This window comes from Trachemys scripta, chromosome 1 (genome assembly GCF_013100865.1).
Source record: "Trachemys scripta elegans isolate TJP31775 chromosome 1, CAS_Tse_1.0, whole genome shotgun sequence".
Classification (NCBI taxonomy): domain Eukaryota; kingdom Metazoa; phylum Chordata; order Testudines; family Emydidae; genus Trachemys; species Trachemys scripta.
The window spans coordinates 82,017,978-82,045,513 of NC_048298.1; the positions used below are offsets into that span (position 1 = coordinate 82,017,978).

The window sequence follows — 27,536 nt, forward strand, 5'->3', positions numbered from 1 at the left end:
ACTTAAATTCTGTGCACAATAGTCTGCAAATTTTATTTGTCAAATGTAGAGGCTCCAGCATGGTATTGGGGGAACACAGGCCACTGGGTGCACAGAGGTGGGAGATCACTGAGCAGCTTTTTTTATTTTTTTATTTTATTTTTTCCCCCTCCCGCCCCCACAGACATGGACTCAGGGGTGAGGCTGCTCCCAACCCTGATACAGTGCAAGGACCAGGCTTGCCCCAGAAACACCCCAGAGCATTGTCCCTTCATGCCAGGTGCACCAGCAAGGCAGGATCCAAATGTGGAGGGGCTTAGTGTGGGGGGATCCAGGTATGGGTTGAGAAGGTTCTGTGTGGGGCAATCTGGGTATGGGTGGCTCAGTGGGGGATCTGGGTGCAGAGGGAATCTGGGTGCACAGGGATGTGTGTGTGTGTGTGTGGGGGGGTTCTGGGGGCAATGGTAATGGGACTCTGCAGGGGGGTCCAGGTGAAGATGTTTGGGGCTCAGCAGGGGGTCTGGGTGTGTGGGGTATGGGGCTCAGCAGGGGGTCTGGGTGTGAGGGGCTCATCGGGGTGGTCCAGGTGCAGGGGGAAGTGTGGCTTATTTGGGAGAGGGAGGTTTGAGTGCAGGAGGGGGAAAGCTTGGTGGGAGGGTCTGGGTATGAGGGGGTCTGGATGCATGGGGGTTGGGTGGATAAGAACAGTCAGACCAAAGATCCATCTAGCTCAGTATCCTGTCTTCTGACAGTGGCCAATACCAGGTGCTCCAGAGGGAATGAACAGAACAGGTAATCAAGTGATTCATCCCTTGTCACCCAGGGATCCCTGAACAGGGATTCCCTCTCCCTGCAGCTGAGGAGCGATGGGTGCAGGAAATAATAATGGTGGTGGTGGTGGTGGTGGGGGAGTTTGCAGAGCTTCTTGCAGCCAGGGAAGAAATCTGGAGGTGGGTCTGACCCGGCCCCAGATGCCATGCAAGGGAAGAGGAAGTCCTGTCCTCCCCAGCCTGGACTAGCAGTCATTTTTCTGTGGGGAAGCAAAGAAATCTGCGGGTGACATAAATTCCGTACATGTGCAGTGATGCAGAATTACCCCCTTGGAGTATTAATTGTGGCTATCAAATTGTCTAGATGAGCAACTAACACATGGCCCACGTCCTGTACTAGATTAAAGATGGTGATGGGCTGGTTTAGTACATGGGTCGTCTTCCATTCACAGCGTGGGCTGCATCTTCATACAGTACGTGTCCTGACCATTTCCCTTTCAACTTTACAACAACCCCCTTGGCTTTGGCAACTCTAACATGTGTTTAGGTGGACAACCAGTAGTAAAGAGGAGACATTTTAAAACCCATTAAATCATGTTTAACAGGCCTATGCCCTCCTATTTGCATTGTGTTCTTCCTTTGCTTTGAAGTATTTTTTTCACACAATGCACAGTCAATCTGTAGAACTCCTTGCCAGAGGATGTTGTGAAGGCCAAGACTATAACAGGGTTCAAAAAAGAACTAGATAAATTCATGGAGATTAGGTCCCTCAATGGCTATTAGCTAGTATGGACAGGGATGGTGTCCCTAGCCTCTGTTTGTCAGAAACTGGGAATGGGCAACAGGATGAATCACTTGATGATTATCTGTTCCGTTCTTTCCCTCTGGAGCACCTGGCAGTGGCCGCTGTCGGAAGACGGGATACTGGACTAGAGCGACCGTTGGTGTGACACAGGATGGCCATTCTTATGTCTCTTTAAATGGCTGGAGGATGGAGTTTCTACCACTTCCCCTGGGAGCTTATTATGGCCTACTTAGAGTGCCTTAGCCCAGTAGTTCCCTGATAACTAGTTTAAATGGGCTGTGTCCCAGTGTATCCCCTTCTTGGCCCTTCCTACTGCCCATGGGGCTGAGGCGCTGCAGCACCAGGCCGCCCGGCTCCCCCTCCTCGTGGCACTGCCTGGCCCCCACGGCAGTGACACTCCAGAGGTTTGTTTAATCCCGGTTGGGTTTTACACCTTGAACCGTCCCGCCCCCTTCTCTCCCGGCGGGACGGCTCCGCTCCCCAGGAACAAGCCTGAGGCCAAACCTGCTGCGCGGCGCCTCTGGGCCCAGGCAGAGCGGCGGCAGCAGGCGGCCCGGGAGGGGCCCGCCCGGCGACGGGGCCAGAGCGGGGGCTGCCCGCCACGTCCTTCCTGCGCTGGAGCGGGGTGAGTGCGGGGGAGACGCGCCCCCGGGCAGGGCAGGGAGCTCCGAGCCCCTTGGCGGGGGCAGGCGGGGCAGAGGCACCTGTGTCGGGGCGGCCCGCGGGGGGCTGAGAGCGGCTCCGCTGCCAGTAACGTGGGTGGGGATTGTCGGCGCCCGGCCTCTGCGGTGCTCGCTGCGGTGCCCGCCCGCCCGGGGAGCTGCTGGGGACGGAGCGGGTGAGCCACGAGCCCCCAGCACTGCCCGGAGCGGGCCCTTTCCATAGCGCCAGCGCTCCGCAGAATCCCCGCGGTGGGGCTTGTAACGCAGGCGGCGGGAGAGCCCGCGGGCAGGGCTGGGCTTTGGGGGGTAGGTGGGGCCGAGCTGAGGGAGCCTGTCTCTCACTGGCACCATACGGAGCCCCGAGGCCGTGGCAAGGCGTGTGCAATCCTGAGATGGCTCCGTTTGGACCCGCCAGTAACTTCGCGGCGATGTCTGTCACGAATTTTGTTGGAGGAAACTGCAACTATTTGACTGGTGCATGGTAGGGTGGGTGTAGGGTGACCAGACAGCAAGTGTGAAAATTCAGGACGGAGGGTGGGGAGTAATAGGAGCCTATATAAGAAAAAGCCCCAAATATCGGGACTGTCCCTATAAAATGGGGACATCTGGTCACCCGAGGCGGGTGGCTGTTTCGCTCCCAGTAGGGGAGCTGTTAGGCCTTCTAGTGCGGTGGTTTTCGACCTGTGGTCCACGGACCCCTGGGGGTCTGCAGACTATGTCTGCCTCTCAAGTCAAAACCTTGTAGGGATCTGCAAAAGGGAAAAAGGTTGAAAACTGCTCTAGTGCAATCAGTGGTGCAAGTAGAAATCATTTCTTGCTGGTGCACTATACTCATGGGAGGGAGGGGGGGGTATGTGACCTCCCCATGTGACTCTTCCCCACCCCAGCCTGGGGCCCCTGCGCTCTCCCCGTCCCCTCCCCATGATCCACATTCATCCCACGTTACCTTGGGGGGGGGGGGGGCTCTGTTGTCCTCCCACTGCACCAGACACTTCTGCTGTACAGACCCCAGGCAGGAGGACTCAGGAGATGCAGCTGCGTGGAAGGGCTAGGGACCGGACTGGGGGCGGTACAGCCATGCTGGAGGGGCTCTCTGGAACTGTAGCTGGGAAAGGAGCAGAAGAATGTGGGGCTACCCCAGTCCTGCCCCCAGCCCTTCCAGGCAGCTGTGTCTCCTGAGTCCTCCTGCCTGGGGTCTGTACAGCAGCTGAGCTGGGGGGTGGGGCTGGGGGCGGTACAGCCAAGCCAGAGGTGCTGCTGGTGTTCTGCTTCTTTTGTCGCTCTGTTTCCAGGGAGAGCCCTGTACTGCAGCTCCTCCAGCAGGGTTGTTGTACCACCCATAGCCCTTCCACGCAGCTGAGCCTTCCTGACTGGGGTCTGTACTGCAGCCCCACAGAGGACAGGGCTGAGGGGCCAGCTAGGGGTGGTACAGCAGTGGTGCTGGAGGAGCTGCCAGCGTGGGGATGCCCAGTGGCTCCATGTTCTGCTCCTTTCCCTGCTGCGGTTCTCGGGAGAGCCCTGCAGTTCAGAAATTGGTATCTGGCGCAGCGGGAGGACAGACCCCGCCCCCCCCTCTGCCCCTGGTAATGTGGGGGTTGGGGGAGGCAGTGGGGGCCAGGGGCAATGGGGGTAGGTGGGGGAGAGGCAGTGGGGGGCTGGAGCCCGAAGCCCTGTGGCCAGAGACTGCCGCCCCACCACTCCAGGGCTGAAGCCCGAAGCCTGAGCCCCACGGCCCCTGGGAAGGTGGGGAACTCACCGGCTGCTTGGTCCTCCAACATTGTTCCCCATGTGTCTCCACGGGGGGGGGCAGGGCCCAACCCCTGCTGGCACCCCAGCAATCAACACCAAGGCGGTGCATCCAGGAGCAACAGGAATGGGAAGAGGCCGCTACTTTCTCTCCCCTCCCAACCCCCCATAACAGCCCAGGAGATTGTGGCTGCAAGAAAAGGCATGTGGCCATGGTGTCCGCATTTGAGAAACACTACATCTAGACTTTCATATCCAGTCTTAAGGCTGGATATCTTAGGCCCCCAATCCTGTACTTCCCTCTGTTTTGGTTCAAAGGGGGCAGTCATGTGGAGGCAGTTACAGGACTGGGGCCCTAAAAGGTATATTTTGCATGCAAGCTCACCTTGAAAACAGACACTATAAAGTATTTGATTTTTGAACTGCAGTTGACTTAAAAAAAATTAATACCCAACAGTTATCCCTACATAGTAGTTACTCAGTAGAGGCTTTTAGTTTCTGCTGCCAAATAGTCTGAAAGCTTTTGAACATCTGGGCACTGAAACATTGCATTAGTAATGGTTTAATAGTTTACATAAAGAATATATCATGAAGACTTTTCTAAACCTTTGTTTCTAAAGTGTTCGTACAATGCTTCCATAAGCACTGTATTGCTTTTTTTATACAGGTTTAATTAATACCTTTATACCCCCTGCAGAGGGCAGAACTGTCCTACATCTTTTGTCTTCATTCAACATTGCACTGTACTAGCTTTCAACTAATTGTATACACTTTGAACTCCTAGAATAACTTTCTTTTTAATAAATATTTCTTAAAATTCTTATTTTCTCATACCTTAATGTTGTTCAGCTGGTGGTACATAAGTCCAAGTCTCTTGCAAGTCATTTTGAGAAAATATTAAAACCAACATCAAAAGTTTTGACACATGAGCACATTGTATTTCAATTGTTTAGACTAGACAGAGTGAGTTTTGTGTGCACAAACATATATCATATAAAAATTTGAGATGTAATGAAAACAATATCTTTGGTTTTCATAAACAGGTGATTCACAGCTATGGCTTTCTATAATTTTGTAAGTGGTATTGTACAAAACTGTTTCTCTAGCTTTAGTTTTCAAGTATAGAACATTGATATTTGAAATTGTTCTATAAAAACTTTCTTATGTACTTCCTTAAACTGGAGATGCCAAACACAGAATTCACATTGGAGTTACATCATAGCATTATTATGGTGTAGAATACATTTCAAATAGCTTTTTGTGAGTTTCCTTCTCTACTGGTAGTTGTGCTTGGATTTTTAGTGGGGAGAGTATTTACTGGGGAAAAAAAATCAAATATTTTTGGGGTGAGGGTGGGGGCAGGGACTAAATCATATGATCATGTTACCTAAGCATTTGTCTCTGTTTTGATTTCCATTAAGAACAAAGGAGCAGGGGGAAATTGGAAGTAGTTTACGCCACTATGGCATGTGGGTGTCTTTAAAACTATATTTACTGATAAGTCTACAACTTAATTTTTCCTAGCTAATACGAAATTATAATAAAATTTGGAATAATTTATTAGTTTATATACAAAAGCCATCCAAAATGCTAGGAGGATAAATACAAAAAATGAACAACACTTACTGGTCACATCAAACTAAGTGAACTCAATCCTAAAATGAATTCAGTTCACCATAAGCATCCTTTAGACCAAAGCTCATGGCCTAAATTTTCAGAAATGATCAATAAATTTAGGTGCTTTGTGTGGGTTTTTTTGGGGGAAGCCCAACTTGACAAGTCTTTTTAAGGAGCCTTATTTTCAGAGGGCCAATTCACAAAACGTTCTGAAAATCAGTGTCCCTTTAAAATGTCTCCGCTTGGGCACCAGAAATCACTAGTCACTTTTGAAATGGCTCAACGGGGGAAGTGATTTCCAGAGCCGAGGGCCCTCCATCAAGAACATCCTTCTAGTCACTAAAGCATAGTCATATTCAAGTGTAAGGACAGTGAGCAAAAGTAACCTGCCATTCAGATATCCCAGACCTTTCCTAGTCAGGCTCCAGATATATAGGGACAGTGCTCCTGATTACTTTGGTAGACAAATTTTGAATTCTGGGATTGTAGCTCTATAATACTAGCTTTTGAGGGTACAGATTCCAACAAAATGACTTGATCTTTCCAAAATTATTTAAAAAGGTACACTAGTATACAACATGTGATGGGTTTTACTTGTGAAAAATGTCAGATCAGTTGCTATCAGAAAAAAAAATCTTCAGAATGCAGTACCCAAAAAATGCTTCGGAGAGTATTGAATCCTAATTATATTATGTTAGCAATTATTGCTATCTGACTAATCATATTTGGTCATGTCATAAAAATCAGTACAGCTATATGCTTCAGAGCTACTTCTAATCACCTAATTGTAACTTCATAACACTAACAAAATCTAACACCAAGAGAAACAAATAGGGGTGGAGGGGCTAGTTTAGGGATTTATTTTCTGAATCCTTTTAATATTTTCTATTTGTATAGGTTCTTATAGTGCCTGTCAGTTGAATCTGAGCATCTCCTAAGAATTAAAAAGAAATTCATTCTCTCTCTCTCTCTCTCCTCTCTCCCTTTCCAGCAGAATTGCGTTTGTGTGAGAGATAAAGGACTTCTTGCAGGAAAGGTAAGATGGAGATGAACTTTTCATCTGGTTCTGAATGGGGTGAGTTCTGTGATCATTCATATTTCTTGCAGACATGAGTTTCTTGGTTTTGGTATAGCTCCAGAAAAGTTGTACCCTATGTTATGCCATTTCCTATTTCCAGTGGAATGTACTGTCAAGAGAGAACATGGTCATGAAGAGGGGTGATCTCTCCAACAGCTGGGGTAAATCACATAAAGGACTTTAAATATCAAGAATGAGACTTTAATTCCTTACTTGGTCATGATCCAGAGCAGAGAACTAGGATGACACATTCTTGGTGACCTGTTCCACTAAGCAGATGGGCTGCTATCCCATAATAATGCACTTGGCTCACAGTGAGAGGAAGGACAAGAGCCATTTTCAGACATTTCTGTTCAGGACATTTCTCTTTACAGCATCTTTTGGGACAGGAGGATATTAGTTGATCAGTGGTATCAAATGCTGTAAAGGAGTCCAGAAGGATGGGCAGAGAAAAGATATATTTTCTCTGCCTGTGAACAGGAGAATATAATTTATCAGAGCCACAAGCTGTTGCTCTGAATGTTGTGCTGTGTCCTGGCCTGGAGCCTGACTGGAAGGGATCTAGGATACTGGCAAATGAGTGGCACGGAGACTCCCCCTTCCCCCAGCTTATTGATTAGCTTGCTTAGAAAAAGCAAGAGTGGTAATTCGTGAGGTCTTAAGCCTCAGTGCTGGTTTCTTTAATACTGGTTAGACTATTTCATCTTTCAGAGTTGGTCAATATCTACCAAAGAAGATGTTGACAGTATCTGTAAGTGGGGGTCCCAGATGTGTATGCGCGTACACTCTCTCTTTCATATAAAACCAGCCAGGAGATGTTCATAATGTAGGGTTGGAGGGAGTGGGGAGAGAAAATAAGCAACTGCAGCCATAAAGGAAAAATATTCAGTTGTTTTCAAAGAATAGTTCCTAACTCTGTGTGTGTTTAAAAGCATTTTCTTTCTTTCCTAGACTTTTTCCTCCTCTCATTAGACTGGCTTCAGCTTTCAATTGTTTATCAACTTCGCCCAGCCACTTCTTAATATTCACTTCTTATTAAAGTAAAGCAGAAGGTAATGGTTCCAGTTGAGTATAGGAAAAGTAGTAGTTTAAAAGCAGCGCACATGCATGTTTTGCCACAATATAAGTTTAATTTTAAAACTTTTTTTGTTGTTGTTGTTCATTCTATCTTGTTTTCACTTGAATATGGCTTTCATTTAGTCTTCATCTAGCACTGTGCTGGCTTTTAACTGTCACTTCTATTTCTTTAAAAAAAAATCTAAGCAGAGTGCTGCCTTGCTATTCTGTTTATTGGAAGAAAAGCAGAATATTTCCATTAAGTAGGTTGAGTAAAAGTAAAGTAATAGATGATAATTGACACAAACAGATTCAGAGAAGTGAGACTGACAAACTGAGGGAAAGAGTAACTATTTTTTTTTCCTTCCTACTAATAGTTCAGGAATATTGGATTAGTCACATGGGATCAGAGCTGTAGTCCATCTAGATCAGTATGCTGCCTCTGACAGTGTCTGGAACCAGATGCCTCAGGAAGGTGCAAGGAATTTCAGAGTGGATAATTGTATGATAACCAGTCCAGAAAGTATCAGAGGGGTAGCCCTGTTAGTCTGAATCTGTAAAAATCAACAGGTGCCACAGGAGCCTCTGTTGCTCAGTCCAGAAAGAACTTTCTTTCTAACTCCTGTTAGGTGGAGGTTTGCTTACCCTATCAAAAACAAGAGGGTTTATATACTTTTTTTTTAAATAAAAAGTGTTTTAATTAACCCTATACATTACTATTTCTCTTTTGAATCCTACTAAGCAGTAGGCCACAATGGAACACTGTCTGGTGACAAGTTAATTATGTGGTATGTAAACAAATCTCTTTGGCCTGTTTTTTAAATTTACTGCCGTTGTATTTTGGCAGAGAAAATAAAAACATCTGATTTACGTTCTCTGTACCATTTATTATTTCTATATCTCTAGCATGACCCCTCTTGCATCTCTTTTCACTTTGGTCTTTTTCTTGCCAGATGACTGGGATCAAGGACATAAATGTCAAACTTGATTTTAAAATAGTCTTGGAGAGACCATCTTTTAATCTGAAATTTAATATCTTAGAGATTGTAAGAAGTAACTAGCAATTGAGACATGCATCATCTTGATGCTCATATTGTTGATGCTCATAGCATTAGTTTGCAGTGTTAGGGAAAACAGACACTGTATATTTGGTGCTATACAGCCCCGGGTTTGGAGAAGCACAAGGGCTGCCATAAGTACGCAAAACCCAGGAGGAAGTGGCAAGTAAAATATTCTAGTAGGCATGGAAAGTAAGAGAAATAAATTGAGTAATGTGAAGAGGAAAACAAAAGATATGCTATAGTGAAATAGATGTGAAGGTTGACAATTATTAGTCTTGAAAGATTACAGATAGAGACAAATCTATGGGGGCAAAGGACACAAGAGAAAAGCAACTTAAAAATAGGGCAGAGGCAGGGTCTTAGACCTACAATTCCCTTAAATGTACCTATGTTTTAGGTATTGCATATAAATGATGCCTATTTAAAAATGAGTTAAAGGATAAAGAGCACCATCCTCCATTATGGAACACCAGCTTTTAAAAATGAAAATACTTTTATTCACGGTCTGCTGTGTTAACTGACACTGCATTAGATAGAAGAGCGCGGTTGGATGTTAGCTGTCTGAGATCTTCAAGGCTGTGTCTTGTGAAGAACAGATTTCTTTGAAACAGGAAAAAGAGTACAATCTCTCCACTACCTCAAAACGAATGGACTCGATTATGGTCAGGGAGCATATCTAGGAGTAGAACCCAATAATGCTGATACCCAGTCTTCTGCTCTAACTGCTAGATAACAATTCCTGTTTAAATTGTAGACTGACGTGATTATTAAAACTTGATAGGTTTATGGTGATCCATATAAAGTTTCACAAAATTATTTCAAAACACCTTTGCATTTTACCTGCATTTCACCAAAATTATTTAGAAACCTTAAACAAATTAAAGAGCAAAGAATGTGACTGCAGAGCTCCATTGAAGTAAATGGAATTACAGCAAAAGAGATTTTTTTTGGCCCTAACATTTCTTATTTTGTATTCATTAGAAAGATTGGAATACCATTATTTCCACAGTATAATGCATAATTTGATGTTGGAGGATGCATTTTCAAATGATATACTAATTACTACTGAAATACTGTTGTGTATATTGCATCCCTTGTGACATGTTCTTGATCAGATTTATTACTGGGTTCAGCAATAAAATCTTTGCATATTTTTAGTAATCTTTCTGTATTGGTAGGGTGATTTTCATACATGCGTGTTTTGAGTAATTGAGTTCACAAGGAGGTCGTTATACAGCATATAAACTTGCTGGACAACCACGGCCTACTCTTTGACTGGCTGGTGCAGTAAAGTTTGAGTACTTTTACTCTTTGGTGCCCTTCTGTTAGGGTTTGCAGTAAGCTAAGACTGAACTGGTAAGATATATTGCATTTCATGTATTCTGTTGCAAATTGGACCTAAATTCTGCAGCAAAGCCCTTGGAATCTATGGCATTCTGGTGCAGCAGACTAGAAATTCTTTGGCAGCTTGTTCTAAAATGTAAAAATGAAGTTTATAATGAATTGCATATGAAAATGAATAATGTACCGTATATACTCGTTCATAAGCTGAATTTTTTAGTAAAAAAGGGAAGCATCAGAGAAGGGGATCGGCTTATGAATGGGAGGGAGAGGTGGGACACAGCCCCTCCCCCTGAGGGGGCAAGGAGAGGCAGCACAGCCAGCGGAGCCAGAAGTCTCTCCGCTTCTGGCCACGCTGCTCTCTTTCTCCCCCTGCCCCCCCCAGCCTCCGAAGCAGCTGCACCTCTGGGGCTGGGAGGCTGCAGCCACACTGCCCAGCCCCGCCTGCCAGAGCAGGCTGTGGCCAGGGCCGGCTTCAGGCACCAGCCGAGCAAGCTGGTGCTTGGGGTGGCAGCTTGTAGGTGGGGGCATTCCGCCCAATCCTGTAGGGGGTGGCGGCGTGGAGGACGGGAGCGCCCTGCAGCAAGCCTGGCAGGGCAGCCCACATCCTTCCCTCCCCGCCGACTGGAGCGGAGCCCTCCCGGCAGGCGGCGTGGCAGAAAGGGCCGCATGGCAGCGCCCCGCTGAAGCCCTGGCCGCCCCCCTTCTCTCTCTCCCTCCCCCCTGCTAGCCGGGGCACATCTGCAGGGCAGGGAGTCCCCCTGTACCCTGGCTCCGGCCACGCCACAGGTTTTTGTTTTTTTTTTTTTATTGCTTGGGGTGGCCAGAAAGCTGTCTGGCCTGCTGGAGCAGGCTGCAGCTGTGCCGCCCAGCCTGCTAGAGAAGCTCCGGCCAGGCCAGAGACATCCTCCTCTGGCCCACCCCAGATAAGGTGGGAAGGGATGGGATGGGGAGAGTGTGGGGGTCCTGGGATAGGGGTGGGGTCATGTGGGGGGTGATCACAGGGGTTACTCCTTTGACCCCCCAGCTTCTCTCCCACCTCCAAAATTTCCCAACGAGTTGCTATCCTGGCACGTCAGGGTAAGCCACTGGTGGGCCGGGACACTTTGTTTACTTAGGTTTACCTCCGTGCCTGCTGACGCTTGAGGTAAACAAACCGTCACGGCCCGCCAGAGGCTTATCCTGATGGCCCGGGAGCCAAAGTTTGCTGACCCCTGAATGATAGGGTTGGCTTATGAATGGGTCATAAAAAAAATTCAATTTTTACTGAGCCATCATGGGGGCCGGGGCGGGTTATAAACGAACTGGCTTATGGTTGAGTATATATACTAATCAGTATACTCCCCACTGCCATTTAGTTTATATCTAATTCAATTTATACTCTTCCCACATCTTCAGTTTCTAATATGCCACATACTTTTATATTGACAATGCATAACTACACTGTTGACGTTTGTGTTGGGTGGAGGGAGGGGAAAGCTGGAGAGCCTCACAACTGAGTAAGGGAACAATTTATCTAGGGTTGTGGTGGATTCTCCATCACTAGCAATTTTTAAATCAAGATAGGCTCTGGGCATTATTTTGAGGAAGCTCTCTGGCCTGAGTTGTACTGGAAGTGAGATTAGATGATCACAATGATCCCTATTGGCCTTCAAATCTATACATCTATGAATTGGCACCTTTTGGCAACCAGGAGGTGTTGGAGGCAGTGTTGAATTATGGGATAAACATTTTAGCTAGATATTTTTGTGAAAAATCTGTGACAAAATAAACAATGACAATAAGATTGTCATGATTTGGTTTGAGCTAACCTGTTAAGATGAACTGGGCAGTTCATACCTTTCCAACTGTCTCCAGAATTGGGAAGACATATGGCATTACTTTGTACTTGGTTCATGTTTAGTATCTTTACAATTATGAGGGCAAGGAGCATGTATTGATTTTAAATAACTTGGAGTCTGGAGCAGTTCAGTAAGGAAGGAGTGAATTCTATGAACAATTCCACAGCCACCAGATAAACAGTATGTGCACTCTAAACTTGCCATGAAACTAATTTACACTTTCCATCACAGAAGTGTACTAGTGCTTTTCTACAGGACTTTAGCTACACATTCAAATATCTCCAAGTTTGCACTTTGGGTGTTTCTCATGCTAGAATCAATGCATGGACAGCTAATCAAGTAATCTAACTGGATTATATCAGTTGTTATAACTACAAATGATGAACAGATGTGAGTGAATCATACAGTTTCAGGAGCTTGCAGGCCTGTACTTCTCGGACACTTGAATTATTTTTAATGGTATGGAGAATGTGAGACTTCTGTATTTATTAATATTATGTGCATCATTTTACTTACTGTTAATCTGCTTGATTGCATAGAGTTAAATCAAAGGAGGTTGGTGGGGGGGAAACAAACAGGAAATGAAACGATGGCAGAGATAAGATGCCTTCAGAGAGAATACTAGGGTTCCTTAAGGGAACACTTGGAGGAGCTATTAATTGTGACATGCCCACCCACCTAGTTCCAGCTAGGGTAGCAGGTTTATTTTCCCTAGGACCAAGTTATTGGGATCAAAATGACACAAAACCATTAAAGACTCCCTCTTAGAGAGGAAGGAGGGGGGTGAGCAGGAACTCTGGAGGGCTGTGGCTGGAGGTGCATCTCTGACAGAGGGCAGCAGAGAGAATGCTGCAAGGTCTGTCTTTCTCTCTGTGGCCAGGAGTAAAGGTGTATAGGCTGAGTGGAACTTGCCTAATCTTGCAAGGGGACGGAAAATAAAGTTTAGGTAAGTTTCAGATGTGTTGGCCTTCTTTTGTTTTAACCACTTTCTCTGAGTACTATCACTGTTTCTGTTGACTAATAAATAAGACTTTGTTTTGATAAGGCTGGCTTGTCACTGTAAACATTTTCTGGTTACAGAGTTCCCTGCAGAGAGCACTCCTGCATGGAGCAAAGACAAAGTGGCTCTGCTAGAAGAGTCACTGTGAGAAATGGGTGCTGAAGCCTAGGGGGACCCAGTTAAAGAGTGGAAGAGTCAGGGGACTCCTCCGTGAATGAAGTGGAGGCCCAGAACCTAACATTAGGAAGGTGTACTTACAAGAGACTGCAGAGGGGGTTCAAGGCATGGCACACTCTGTGCGCCGTGATAGATGATACAACTATCCTAAATTAGATGGATTCTGTGCCTGCTACAAGAAATCTGCAGTCGCATGTTTGTGGCAAGTTTAAATAAGATTAGCGTAATGATACTATCTAGTTGAGACTCATTCACTTGTAGAAGTCTTTGAAATAGATTTGAGGAGATTTTTGTCTAACAGCAATTTTTATGAAGGTTGCCTAGCATGAAGACTCTTTTAATGAAATTTAATGAAACTGGTTTTGTTTAATGATTTTCAGATTATGAAGTTGACTTGCTGTGCTTCACCATTATTGATTGTTTCTTGCCTCTTCTGTAGACCATCATATTTTAAAAAAAGACTGGATCACTTAATACATAAGTCTCCATTTAAATAATTACTATCCTCACCAATAACTGAAGTAACTTCTAAGCCTTAGATACCAGAAAATGGTGCAGAGACAAGTTTCAGAGTACTGTAAACTAAAGCTTGTGACTTTTGTGTGTCACAAGTAAGTGTTTTTTTTTTTTTATCAGAACTTGAATTATTAAACTAAAGCTAGGCTTTTTGATAAATTTTAATGCCACAGTCTCATGAACATGCAGAATTATGGTTTTTGCTGTACTCTGTTCAGGGAACTTGTTATGGTCCATTGGATTGCTGATGCAAAATATAAAAGGGATTTGCACAACTGGTGAAGTTGGTTAGGTAAAAAGAAAATCCACTTTCGAAAGCCTGCTTTAATTTTATTCACAGGTAGATGTCTGGATTTCATTACAGCATTCGATACCCATCTCATATAATACTACTTGTAAAAATAATTTACATTGGTTTGAATACGAAGATTGTTACATGGATTGAAAACTATGAAGAAGTGTAAACTGTTGGTAATGCTGAGATTTTGTTGATGTTTTTGCGTCCACAGATTGGTTTGGATGTTCAAATGTATAACTATTAAAAATAACTAATTGTAATGTATCCAGGATATGTTGCAGGGTTGCTGTGTGTTAATGAACTTATTTATTGTAATCAGGAAAAAGGGGTAAACTGCCTGTTAAATTTGCAGATGATACTAAATTAGGAGATGTTGTAAATACTAGATATGAGTAAGGAGAGAAGAACAATACATAGAAACTAGGCTGGTTAGAAATAGGTTATTTCAAGCTCAGGGGATACAGCAAATAACATAAATAGTGCAAATAAAGGTAAAAAGTAATGTTTTTTTTAACAACACCCCCACTTTTTAAATAAAAAAAAAAAAGGAATTTTACCTAGTCTTCTCTGCTAGCATTAAGCCATTCAGGGATTTTTTGTTTTGTTTTTTATGTGAGGTGTTTGCAATCTTTTTTTCTTTTTCTTTTTCTTCCCCCACTACACATTTGAAACTGTCTCCATGTATCCTTGTTTGCTTGCTTCCTCACTTTACCCATTTTTCCATCGCAGGCTTTTGTTAACCTCAGAGCTGAGTTAAATCCTTTTATCCCCATAATATCTACTCCCAAAAACATTATCTTAACCAGCAGTTCACAGGGTGCAAATTTCCAAGAGATGATTGTGTTTGCTCCAAGCGAACAGCTAACTGTCAAAACAGTCAGTAAAGAGCCAGTGTGTCCATGTTAGAATCTGTAGCAATGGGATTGTTGAAAGCAATGCTTTGCCAACTCCATTTCATTTCTGGTCAGTATATGTGGGGTGAGGATTCCCCCCTCAATATTTGTGAAGAAGATGGCCACCCCAATTTTTTTTTTTAAACTGGAGAGGTTTCCATGGCTTATTTGGCAGTACTACAGTCTGTCTTAGAGACTGGGTAGAGAATTGAAAGGTTAAGTGGAGAGTAGGAGTGTACACTTTGAGTACAGCTCAGTGCTATGTTGACCTCTTCCAGAAAGGTGCTTATGATTTTGTCTTTCACTCTTCTTTGCGCCAGGATGTCTCTTATGAGGTCACAAGACAAAGGGAAGCTCTTCACAGAACTGGACTAAAAAGTGATCGATTAGAGAGGACAGTGTATACAAATCTCGTAGAATTTCAGGGAGAATGAACAGCCCTTTGGAACCAGGTAATAAGGAAGGTGGATCAAGGGTGAACTAACAGTACTGCAGTAACTGTCTACAGTGACAAGCAAAAGATGGGGAACAGAGAGAGAGTTAAGAGATTCATCTCCTTCCTCCAACTCCTATCATCCTCCTTGGAAAATGAATCTCCTTAGCAGACAGATTAAGCCATCTGTCAATTCACCTGGCAGAGTGGGGCCCTCTATTCTGAAGTGCGGGCTTTTTATGGAGAAATGGGATGGCTTGAAATTCCTTACTGATGTGAACAACTTTTGTTGTTCTGCAGTAGACACTGGATGAAAATGACTCTATCTGGATGACTTCTATGTATCCTTCACCCAGTGGCTTTTTTTCCTCACATGCTTTTAATGTACAAATCTTCTCAGAATTCAAACTGAATAGAATACTGGCAGTCAGCGTCCATTACATTCAATCTTAATTTGTAAACTCAAATATAGTCCAGTTTATTATCCCCAGACTGTATTGGCTTAAAACAAATACAAGGAAGTTCTTCTTCACACAGTGCACAGTCAACTTGTGGAACTCCTTACCTGAGGAGGTTGTGAAGGCTAGGACTAGAACAGCATTTAAAAGAGAACTGGATAAATTCATGGTGGTTAAGTCCATTAATGGCTATTAGCCAGGATGGGTAAGGAATGGTGTCCCTAGCCTCTGTCTGTCAGAGGATGGAGATGGATGACAGGAGAGAGATCACTTGATCATTGCTTGTTGGTACACTCCTTCTGGGGCACCTGGCATTGGCCACTGTCGGAAGACAGGATACTGGGCTAGATGGACCTTTGGTCTGACCCGGTACGGCCGTTCTTATGTTCTTATGGCTCTGCACTGCTAACAAGCCTATGGAAAAAAATTGATCTTGTAATTAAAGACTGTATCATAATGCAGACAAACAAGGTGAGTGAAATAAGGTTGCACAGGTAACATTAATTCTGGCATTTTCTGATTTTTCAGTGCTTGACTTTGCAACCTGAATAATGTTCTTTTCACATAGTGCATGTGTGTAATATATAAGTACATTCTTCGCTCTTTGTGGCAGGCACAGTCTTTTCATTATGGATATACAGTGCTGAGCTGGATGGACCTTCAAACCTTGGTTATGGCTTCTGGGTGCCATCACTGTACAAATAATACTTGGTCAGCCTGCCAGATTTTCCAGGAACAATTGTTTATACACTTGTGGGTGAGCTCTATGGTAACTTGATTCTCTGAATGTGCTGGATGCATCATGTGCTTCCTTGTCATTTCTCTGTGAAGGAATTGCTTTACAACTACTGTTACTGAATCTGTAAAGTTAAAGAGAGCTTGAGGTAGGGGTGTGGGTGTTTTTTTTTTTTTTTAAAACATGTTGTCCCTGCATTTTTCAGCAATTTGAGGGATCACTCATACTGATAGTCTAATAAGAACTCATTCTCTTTGGATTAATAAAACTTCTTTTGGGATAAAAATAACTGCTTTCTTCTTGCTTGTTCACTGAAGAAACTTTAAGGTAAATTTAGTTTGTTTCATAGTGCTAGGGACAAAGTCTTTGTCCCATTTCAAACCTGATTTATTACTTGTGACAAAGTAACTTCATTTAGAGCTAAAGGCTGTAGCAAGGGACATCTTTAGTTCAAGAATATCAGAATAAAGTGGTATTTCTTTTTCTTTTCTGCCTAAGTCAAAAAGATCTGTGTGGTATCCATCCATTTCAAAAGCAGAACAATATTTACAGGTGCAACTCCACTTTATACACCCACTGTGCCTTTTTGACCTTGGAATCTCAATCTTGCACTGCAGATGGCTGTTTGTTTGTTTGAAACTGAATGATGTATGTAATTTTAACACATTTTGGGTATAGTTACACATGTTCAGAATCTAAGCTATTTATGTGCATGATGCTGGTATCACATTTGCAAATTCAGTTTTATGACATGGAGGTGAGTATCTGTGAGGCAAACCCACAGCCAAACCAGAGCTGCTAGCTCAGCTGCCCTTCCAACAGATACTCCGTGAGCCAGGGTTGCCAACTTTCTAACTGCACAAAATCTAACACCCCTGCCCCCACCCCATGTCCCATCCCTTCTCCAAGGCCCCATTCCTTGCTCACTCCATGCCCCCCCTCTGTCACTTACTCTTTCCCCACCTCACTCACTTTCACCAGGATGGTGTGGGAGATGGTATGGGCTCTGGGCTGAGGATGCAGGCTCAGGGATGAGGGTTTTGGGGTGCAGGAGGAGGCTCTGGGCTGGGGTCCAGGGGTTTGGAGTGCAGGGGTGGGGGGCTCTGGGTGTGGGACTGGGGATGAGGGGTTTGGGGTGCGGGAGGGGACTCAGGCAGGGAGTTGGAGTGTGGCACCTTCCTGCCCCAAGGAACTCAATAGGTGCTCTTCCAACAGTGAATCGTCACTCAAACATGTGGCAACAACTTGATTGCACTGTCTCACCTTTCTGACCACAGCCTATCCTTGAGCAGACCCTAGGTCAGGTATTTCCCAACCCCACCAGAGCTGCAGATCAGTCTGCAACAGCAGTACATGGCTGGAACCCTCCAGCTGCCTTGCAGTTTATCAGACTCTCGAGACGCCCAGCCTGCTCTTGACTTTGTTCCTGTTCCTGCCCCAGTCTTGCCTGAGCTCTGTTCCAGTCATGAGTTTGTCCTACACTGATCTTGCTCCAGCCCTGTTACTGACCTGCTCCAGTCTTGCCTCCATTTCCTGACTCTCCCTGGACCATTGGACTCTGACCCACCTTCGACCTCTGGCCTGTATGTGGACCCCAGCTATGCTACTGACTTGGCTTGTTCCTGGACTCTGACTGCCCTGCTTTGACCCCTGGCTTTCACCCAGACTCCAGCTATGGTACGGATTCTGTTCTTGGTTCTGACCGCAGCCTGTCCTCCAGTCTCAATTCGAGAGCCACCCTTGGCCCAGTCACAACCCCATGTGCAACTTCACCTCCACTCCAACCACTAGGCCTGATTTTAGGACGCAGTGCCTGACAATATCTGAGTTATGATAGAGAGACAGCTTGTACATTTTTGTTTGTTTTTCCTTTGGCCCCTAAAGTATTGATTGAATTTTGTTATCAGACTACAGTGTTTATTCTGTAATTTTTAATTAATGTGCAAAATCAACAATATCCCTAAAGATACGCCTTAAAATGACTGAATTATAGATTTAGCTTATCCTAATTATGTATAATACTGGCTAAGTCTGTATTTATTCAGGCTAATGTAGTTCATAGCTATTCATGATTATTTTTTTTAAGTGGGCTTAAATATAAAGAAGAAAATACTACAACACACTACCATAGTATTTAAATTGTGACAAAAGTTAGTAAAACAAGGACATGAAAATCTAAAAGTAAGCCTTCTGTAACTCTTTCCTTTTCTGAGTTTCTCCAAAAGGTGCAGGATGATATTTAATTGTATACATTATGTGGGCATGATCTTCTGGGACTGTGCATAGAAGGCCGTACATTTGTGCACCTAGCCAACCTACCTAGAAGAAATTCCAGAATGGGTCCCAGTTCACTTAACATGAACAATGGAAAAGTTACAATCTATGTATCATCACTGTATCTGAAGTTATGAATATTTACTCTGCATTTGTATCTCAAACATAGGTTTTGTTCTTGGGTGACACTCACAAGGTAGATTTACATCCAGTCTAGCCAGCCCAGTGTTGATGGACCATTCAGGTGTGGATGGGCCATTAAGAGGAATCAACTCTCCAGGAAGCCTCCCTGAGGGTGCCTCAGACAGTGTTGAGCCAATGGCTACCCCTATGATTCAGCAAGACATGTGGTGTGGACATGTGACCTAAAACTCTCTTTGCCAGTAACTTTCTTCTTTGAGGAGTGTCCCTGTGAGTACTCCACTTTAGGTGTCTTGGTGCCTGTGCTTCTAGTCAGAGACTTGTGGTAGCAATGTTGGCCGTGCACGCGTGGCAGCCGTTTCACGCCGCTCCGAGCGGCTACCTCATGCACGCAGCCAACCATAATCCAGCATTGGAGAAAGGAGATTGGCTCTCGGCCCTCGACCTACAGGACGCTTATTTTCACGTCACTATCCACCTGGCACACAGGGATCCCTATGATTCACTCTGGGCAACCTACACTACTAATCCAAGGTGCTTCCCTTCAGCCTCTCTACGGCTCCAAGGGTTTTTTCCCAAAGTACTGACCATTGCAGCAGCACATCTTTGCAAGCAGGGTGTGACCATATTCCCCTATCTAAATGACTGCTGCTAAAAGCACTGACATACAACAAGGCAGTCCTCACCACTCTAACCCTATTTACAAACCTAGGGTTACAAACCAACCACAGAAAATCACCCTGACCCCAACCAAACAACTGGACTTTATAGGGGCACACCTTGACTGTGTCACAGCATCAGCACTGCTACCCCAACAACGGTTTCTTGCCTTAACAAACCTAATCACAACAGTAAGACACAGACCATAAACGTCCACCAGAATGTGCCTACAACTTCTTGGATGCATGTCGGCTACCATGTTTGTCGTGAAACATGCCAAGCTGGATATGCGATGTCTGCAAACCTGGCTATGCACTGTATACATTCCTCACAGACACTCAATCAGCAGATGGCTTACAGTGCCCAGCAGAGTGAAAGACTCGCTCACATGGTGGACAAAACAAACAAATGTCTGCTCAGGGGTTCTCTTTGGAAGGGAACCCCTATCAGTCACTATCACCACAGATGCCTCTCTGGTAGGATGGGGGGAGGGGCACACTTGGCCCACAACACCATCCAGGGCTGATGGTCCTGAGGGGAGTCAAATCTCCACATAAATCTGCTGGAGCTCCAAGCAGTTCGAAATTCCTGCCAACACTTTCTCCCCCTGATCCACAACAAAACCAGTTTCAAGTGGACAAGTTGGCGACTGTTTTATAAAAATTGCCAAGGCGGGGCCTGATCTTACCTGCTCTGCACAGAAGCAGTCTGCCTCTGGCAATGGTGCATCTCCATCACGGCATCTTACCTACCTGGAAACCAGAATGCCACAGAAGACGACCTCAGCAGGAACATCTCATGATGCACAAGTGGGATCTAGACCCACAAATTCTGCAAACTATATTCCAACAATGGGGATTCTCCTCAATAGACCTTTTCATCATGATCCACAATGCCAAATGCCCACGATACTGCTCCCTAGCGGGACTGGGACACAACTCTTTTGGAGACACCTTCCTCATGAAATGGGAGGCCCCACTCCTATACACCTTTTCTTCTCTCCCCTCTTTCCCCCCCCCCCAGTGTCCCTGTTGGGTTGTGTCCTGCACAAGATCAGACAAGAGTTAACATGGCCCAGACAAACATAGTTCCCATACCTGACCCAGATGGCTGTCAGATCATGAACCCTTCCTCACCTGCTGATACAGGATGCCTCTGTAATCCCAACATTCAAACGCTTCGTCTCAAGGCATGGCTAATCCCAGGGATGACAGAACTCGAAACATGCTGTTCAAAGGAGGTCCAAGACCTTCTACTTAACAGACCATGTCTTTCCACACGAAAAACATATGCACACAAGTGGAAAAGATTCTTCATCTGGTGCCAAGACAAAAAAATCATTCCACAATTAGCCCTGTTACCCACTATCCTTGATTACATGTTGACACTCAAAAAATCGGGCCTCTCGACTAGCTCACTCAGAGTACACTTATCAGCCATCACCACCTTTCACCACAATGTGGACGGACTCGCTGTCTTCACCCATTCACTGACTAAGCGCTTTCTCAAGGGTATAGAGAACAGTTATCCCACATTAAGGGACCTCTACCTTGTTCTCTGTGCCCTCATGGGCAAACCCTGTGAACCACTAGCGACCTGCTCGTTCTTACACTTATCCATGAAGGTCGCCTTTTTAGTAGCTATCACATCAGCATGAAGAGTGGGAGAGTTGGGTGCCCTAATGGCATACCCACCTTATACCACGTTGCTCAAGGACAAAGTAATCCTACGCCTACACCCTAAATTCATACCCAAGGTTGCCTCCCTCTTCCATTTCAACAAACCCATTTACATACCCCTATTCTTTCACAAGCCACACACCAATAACAGGGAGGTGTCCCTTCACACGTTAGACGACCTCAGAGCGCTGGCATTCTATACAGAGAGAACAAAAACTTTTTCAGAAAATCATCCAGGCTATTCGTTCTGTTGTGGATATGATCACAAGGCCAAACCATTTCCAAACAGACTTTCTAAATGGATCTCTAACTATCCAATTATTTTACCAAAAATACAATCTGCAAGCTCCTTCTGGACTTCGTACACGCTCCACTAGAGCTATGTACACATTGGTAGCCTTTCTCAAACATGTACTCATTACGGATATTTGTAAAGCAGCTACCTAGGCATTGCCCCATACTTTAACCAAACATTATGCCCTGGAACAGCAGTCAGCTGCAGACGCTCACTTCAGTCTAGTGTGCTCTCCACCGTACATACATCAACTCCAAAGCCCCTCCTCTTCACTGAGGGACACTATTCTTCAGTCACCTACAGTGGAGTACCCACGGGGAGACTCTTCAAAGAAGAAGAGAAGGTTACTTACCTTGTGCAGTAACTGAGGTTCTTCAAGATGGTTGTCCCTTTGGGTGCTCCACTACCCACCCTCCTCCCCTCTGCTTCAGCGTTTTGGTTTGATTCTCTGGGGTAGAGAAGGAACTGGGTGGTGGTTAGCTGCACACAGGTGGGGTAGCCACTCAGAGTGGTGTGAGATGGCTGCCATGCATGCATGGCCAACTGGGACACTGCTATCACAAGTCTCCAATTAGAAGCACAGGGCACCAAGACACCTAAAGTGAAGCACCCACAGGGACAACCATCTTGAAGAACCTCAATTACTGCACAAGGTGAGTAACCTTCTCTTCCATGCACATGGGAGAGGGTATAAATTGCAACTGAAACATCTCCATTTTTCCTCATTCCTGCTCCACTCCTCTGGACTGGATTTAAAACTAAAAGGAGTATTTTGAACAATGGAAGGTCCTCGGTCCAATCTTTTGGACGTTACCAGAGGCTTTCACTGCTACAAACCTGATCTAAGGACTTTGCAATCCTGTGTGTGTCTGTGTATATATAATCTTTTAACCATTTAACTCTCTCTCTTCTTTCCTTTTTATTAATAAATTCTTAGTTTACTAAGGATTGGCTGACAGCATGATATTTGGGTGACATCTGAAATGTATATTACCCCCAAGTCAAGTGTGTCTACCTTTGGGATTGGTAGAACCTCACCATTGGTATGGTGAATTGCATTTTCAGTAACCTTTCACTGTAGAAGACCAGTTTGTCTGGATGGGAATCAAGGGCTGGAATGCCTAAAAGGGACTATCCTTTGGCTTCTTGTTAACTGTGTGGTATTGCAGAGGCTCTCTTTTTGGTCACTGGTTTGGTGAATCTAATTGTAGTATAAACCACTTGTTTTGGGGTGTGCCTGCCCTGTTTCTTGTAGTCTGCCCTGAGCGTGGCATTCTCAGTCTGGTCTATTCTAAGCTGGTCACAGCCAGAGCTGCATCTGAAGGAAATGGTTCCTCTCTTTTTACCATGCTTGGATGAAACAAAATGCCATTAGTCATCGTTGCTACCTGAATATCAAAATGCAACCCCAGGATCGAATGAGGCTTCAGACTGCTAACCTAGGGAACAAATAGTGGACACGCTCCTATAAGTACTAGTAATCAGAAAAAATGGTGAGGATTTTAACTTCAGTTCTGCCAAAACTGCTTTAGTCTTGTATAGATTGAGCTTCAGCCAGCTAGTCCTTGTGCAATCCTCAGATTCATAAAGACACTGAGTCATTCGTTCCACTGCACCAGTTGCATCAGATATAAATGAGATGGGGGAGCAGGGAAAGATCAGCATATTAAGGACACATTGGTCCAGGTCTCCTTGTTAACTCTCTTAGCATCTTTGTGTATGCATTGATTGGTAACCTCTCTCAATCAGAACCCTCCAGTACTCTGTGAGAGCCCTCATGATAAATGACTCATGAGTAAGACTAATATATTGTCATGATTATTTTTAGTCAAAGTCATGGACAATAAACAAAAATTCACGGAAGCCATGACCTCTCTGACTTTTGCTGTTGCAGCTCCATGGTTTCTCCCACCACCGTGGTGACTGGGAGCTGTGGGGTTCCCCCTCCGCCCTCAACAGCTGGAAGTTGTGGGGGGAGGGGCCTCTGCCCACAGCGGCTAGGAGCTGCAGGGTGACCATATTTCTCAAAGAGAATCATAGAAGATTAGGGTTGGAAGAGACCTCAGGAGGTCAAAGCAGGACCAACCCCAACTAAATCATCTCAGCCAGGGCTTTGTCAAGCCGGGCCTTAAAAACTTCCAAGGATGGAGATTCCACCACCTCCCTAGGTAACCAGTTCCAGTGCTTCACCACCCTCCTAATGAAATAGTTTTTCCTAATATCCAACCTAGACCTCCCCCACTACAACTTGAGACCATTGCTCCTTGTTTTGTCATCCACCACCATTGAGAACAGCCTAGCTCCATCCTATTTGAAACTCTCCTTTAGGTGGTTGAAGGCTGCTCTCAAATCTCCCCTCACTCTTCTCTTCTGCAGACTAAATAATCTCAGTTCCCTCAGCCTCTTCTCATAAGTCATGTGCCCGAGCACTCTAATTTTCATTGCCCTCTCCAATTTGTCCACATCCTTTTTGTAGTGTGGGGGCCCAAAACTGGATGCCGTACTCCAGATGTGGCTTCACCTGTGCCGAATAGAGGGGAATAAACACTTCCCTGACACCCCCACTCATTTGCCGGAGGCATACCCTTCCCCCACGTGAGAGTGTCACCTGTCGCTGGAACCTTGCAGAGGGGCCCCTGTTGCCTCTTGCTGGAACCCTACCAGGGCGCTGCTGGCTGTCAGCTCCAGTCTTGCAGCCCCTGGGGCTGAAGGAGAGAATGTCACAGAGGTCTCTGGAAGTCATGGATTACGTGACCTCCATGACATAAACATAACCTTACTCCGAGGAATTTCCTATAGCTTATACTTTGGCTTTTTCCATAAGAAAGGCATGGATGGCACCATTCTCCGCTTTTGTTGGGACCCCTGGTTGTGTCAGTATTTCAAGGTCTGCAGTATCAAAGGCTGCTAATGGATATTAAAATATCAGCATAGTCACCTTATGCTTTTCCATTGCTAAGAGAAGATAACTGATCAATGCCACTATTGAAGAAGAGCTCTGTGTAGCTTGAAAGCATATCTCTTTCACCAACAGAAGTTGATTCAATAAAAGATATTACCTCACGCACCCTGTCTCCAGGGCCACCAGCACAGTTTACATCCATTAAATAGGGCTAACACATGATTTAACTCTTTTTGGAATCAAGCATTCTATAGGTGGTGTATTCAAACAGCTATGAGCTTGGTATTTACAAGGATGAGGGGAGGATGACCAGCAGTGTTCTGGTCCTTCTGTGTTAAAGAAGCATCAATAGCAAGATATGAAATTTAGAGTGTTGTGCAATTTAGGAAGTTAGATTATGCTTACAAGATAGCAGATCAAACTACAATGAGTTGTGATTTGAACAAAACATTTAAGATTATACTGCAGAATGGTACTATTATATTTTCACTGTAAGTATCTGAGAATATTGCCTTGTTACAGAAATTACTTGAAGGTATAACTTATGAAGAGAAGAGCTGCCAAGATGCATGTACATCAGTGTGAATTTTTTTATTTTATTTTATTTTTTTTTAGTTTTGTTTACTGGCAGTCAGCACAGAAAATATATGCAGTCATGTAATCTAGTATTTGGTCTATTATAGTTATCCATGTACATTATGCTTATAAGTTTCTCTTATTAGCTTAATATTCTACCTTTATTACTAAAAATGAAGAATAAAATTTTAAGGTAAAGGCATACTTCCACCTTAAATCATATATTATAAGCAGGTTTTTTATGGGTGATTAATAATGCCTTGTGATGGTTCTTGAGGTACTCAGGACTGAGGGTTACCTTGTTACCCTCTGCCTCTAGCATGAGGGCATCTTGCTTGTGTTTTAACAGGATGTCAGCTCCCTGACACCACCAATCTGTTAGCTATCCGAACAGTCTCCTCAGGACTATGCCACCCTTACTTTGCCTTACAGGTTAACCACCAGTGAACCCGAGTCCCTTTTTAACCGTTCCTCTTTAATGTGTAATCCCTTATCCACTAAACACTCACAAAAATACCAGGTCTGCTGTCCCCGAGGGAACAGTGTACATACCAGTTTGTATGATTCACTTCAGGATCAGCAGCACCTTGTTTAATATCACAGCCAGGGCTGGCACCAGCTTACCAAGCAGGTGCTTGGGGCGGCCACTTCGGAGAGGGGCGGCACGTCTAGCTGTTCGGCGGCAATTCGGCGGACTGTCCCTCACTCCTGCTTGGAGCGAAGGACCTTCCACCGAATTGCTGCCGTAGATCGCGATCGCGGCTTGTTTGTTTGTTTGTTTGGCTGCTTGGGGCGACCAAAACCCTGGAACTGGCCCTGATCACAGCACAGAGATATATTTATAGAAAAAGACAATTATAAGTTTTTCAAATATTCAAGTGATAGTGAGTAAGAACACTGTAAACAAATGGTTACATAAAAACAAAATAATAACATGCTGTCTAGAGACTAAACTTAAATAGGTCAACCTCATATGTAAAGAAGTTTTCTTCCCCCACAGTTCTCTGCAGCGTTTCAACTAAGATTGACTGAGCTCCTATTTTCACGAATGTAAATGCACTGCCCCTTTACTTCCTAGGTGCAGGATCAGGGGGTATCTTCTCTGCCTTGAACTTTTACTCCCCAAAGTTCATTGTCTGTACTCAGACAGGAAAACTACTATGGCTTGTTTTTTCCTGTGTGCTGCTTGCTTGTTGACTTTGTATCTCTTGGATAACTTTGTAATTGGGCATCCATTGTGTTACGTGATAATACTTAATACAACAGAGATAAGTAAATATGTCTTGTCTGACATAAAACCTGATTATTCACCTCTCTTGGTGACTTGTAGCTTAATAGAGAATCTAAGAAAATCTATTCAGTGTATAACTCCTTATGCAGTGATATTTCACAATGATATTAATTACCAGTATCTGACCTTGGACTTCATTTAGTGAACCAGAATGTACATATTAGAATCAAGACATTCTTGAAACCCCCTTGCCAGCTGGTAGTAAGAGTTTCTTGTCACACACCTTAAACTACTGAGGCTAAAAATATTAAAATCCAATTTAGTGTTCATTTTTGTTTGCAGCCAGTTTATATTTTAGATTCTCAGTACTGTAATGTTTGTATTGTAGGGGAATGTCTATTTGAAACACTTCTGTGCATACATCTTGTGAAAGCTTGCTTTTACTAATTGTAAATTGTGCCCCCAAATTTAAATGTTACTTTTAAGTTTATCCTGAGCTCAGTTGTGTCTGGGATGGAGAAGGAGATGCACAGTCTGAGTGGTGGTGCCTGGGGGCATTATACCTTTTGAGACATGATGCATCGGTGATGAGTGTTGGGAATATGCATGCACCATGTACCTGAGATCAGAGATTTCTAGCAAGTAGTGTCTGTTGGTCTGCACCTGCTCAGTTGTTCTCTTCATCCTCTGAACTAAGAATATAAGGGGCAGGGTGGACTAACACCTCTTCAGTTCCTCTTCTTACTGCCACAAGGCCTGAGTCAGAATCCTCTGTGTCCACAGCTCTCTGCCTTTTTCATCTTAAGCTGAAAATATTTTAAATAGTTCTTGGTTTCTTAGTACTTTTAGTTTTTATAGTTAATATAGCTTAGTTAACTCCATCTTGGAGTTTTTTCCTTCCTACAGAAAAGGACTATAGCCAGAGTCCTGGAGTTTAAGAAGTGTATATCCCGCCCCTCACTCCTTCTCAATAAGTGAGTGATCACCAGCACTGCTTTTACTGCCTGGGCATGGCTTGCATCTCCCCCTTTGCTCCTTCCCTCCCTGAGTCTGTGAGGGTCAAGATCTCTGGCTAAAACATCTTTTGGAGAAGGCCATGGGACCCCAGTCAGATCCAGGCTGGGGAGATCCCCCTGTAAGCTGGACTCAGACAACTGGTATTGCCCTTCCAAGCATAAGCTGTAAGTCTGGAACCTGACTATGAACTCCTTGGCTACTCCCAGCCTCAGGTTTGCACCTGATTTAATATTTGGCCCTGGCTCTCCTTGTAATCCTGACATAGTGGTGGGGGCCTGTATGAGACAAAATGGC

The 27,536-nt window shown here is 44.5% G+C and overlaps 1 long non-coding RNA gene across 1 annotated transcript in view; it reads left to right on the forward strand.

Moving 5' to 3' along the window:
• Window positions 1-2,040: 2,040 nt before the first annotated feature.
• Window positions 2,041-27,536, forward strand: part of LOC117878794 — a 144,755-nt gene continuing 119,259 nt past the window's right edge. Inside the window, exons 1-2 of the long non-coding RNA XR_004646093.1 lie at window positions 2,041-2,179; window positions 6,571-6,615. This is a non-coding gene — a long non-coding RNA (uncharacterized LOC117878794). The remainder of the gene's footprint in view (window positions 2,180-6,570; window positions 6,616-27,536) is intronic.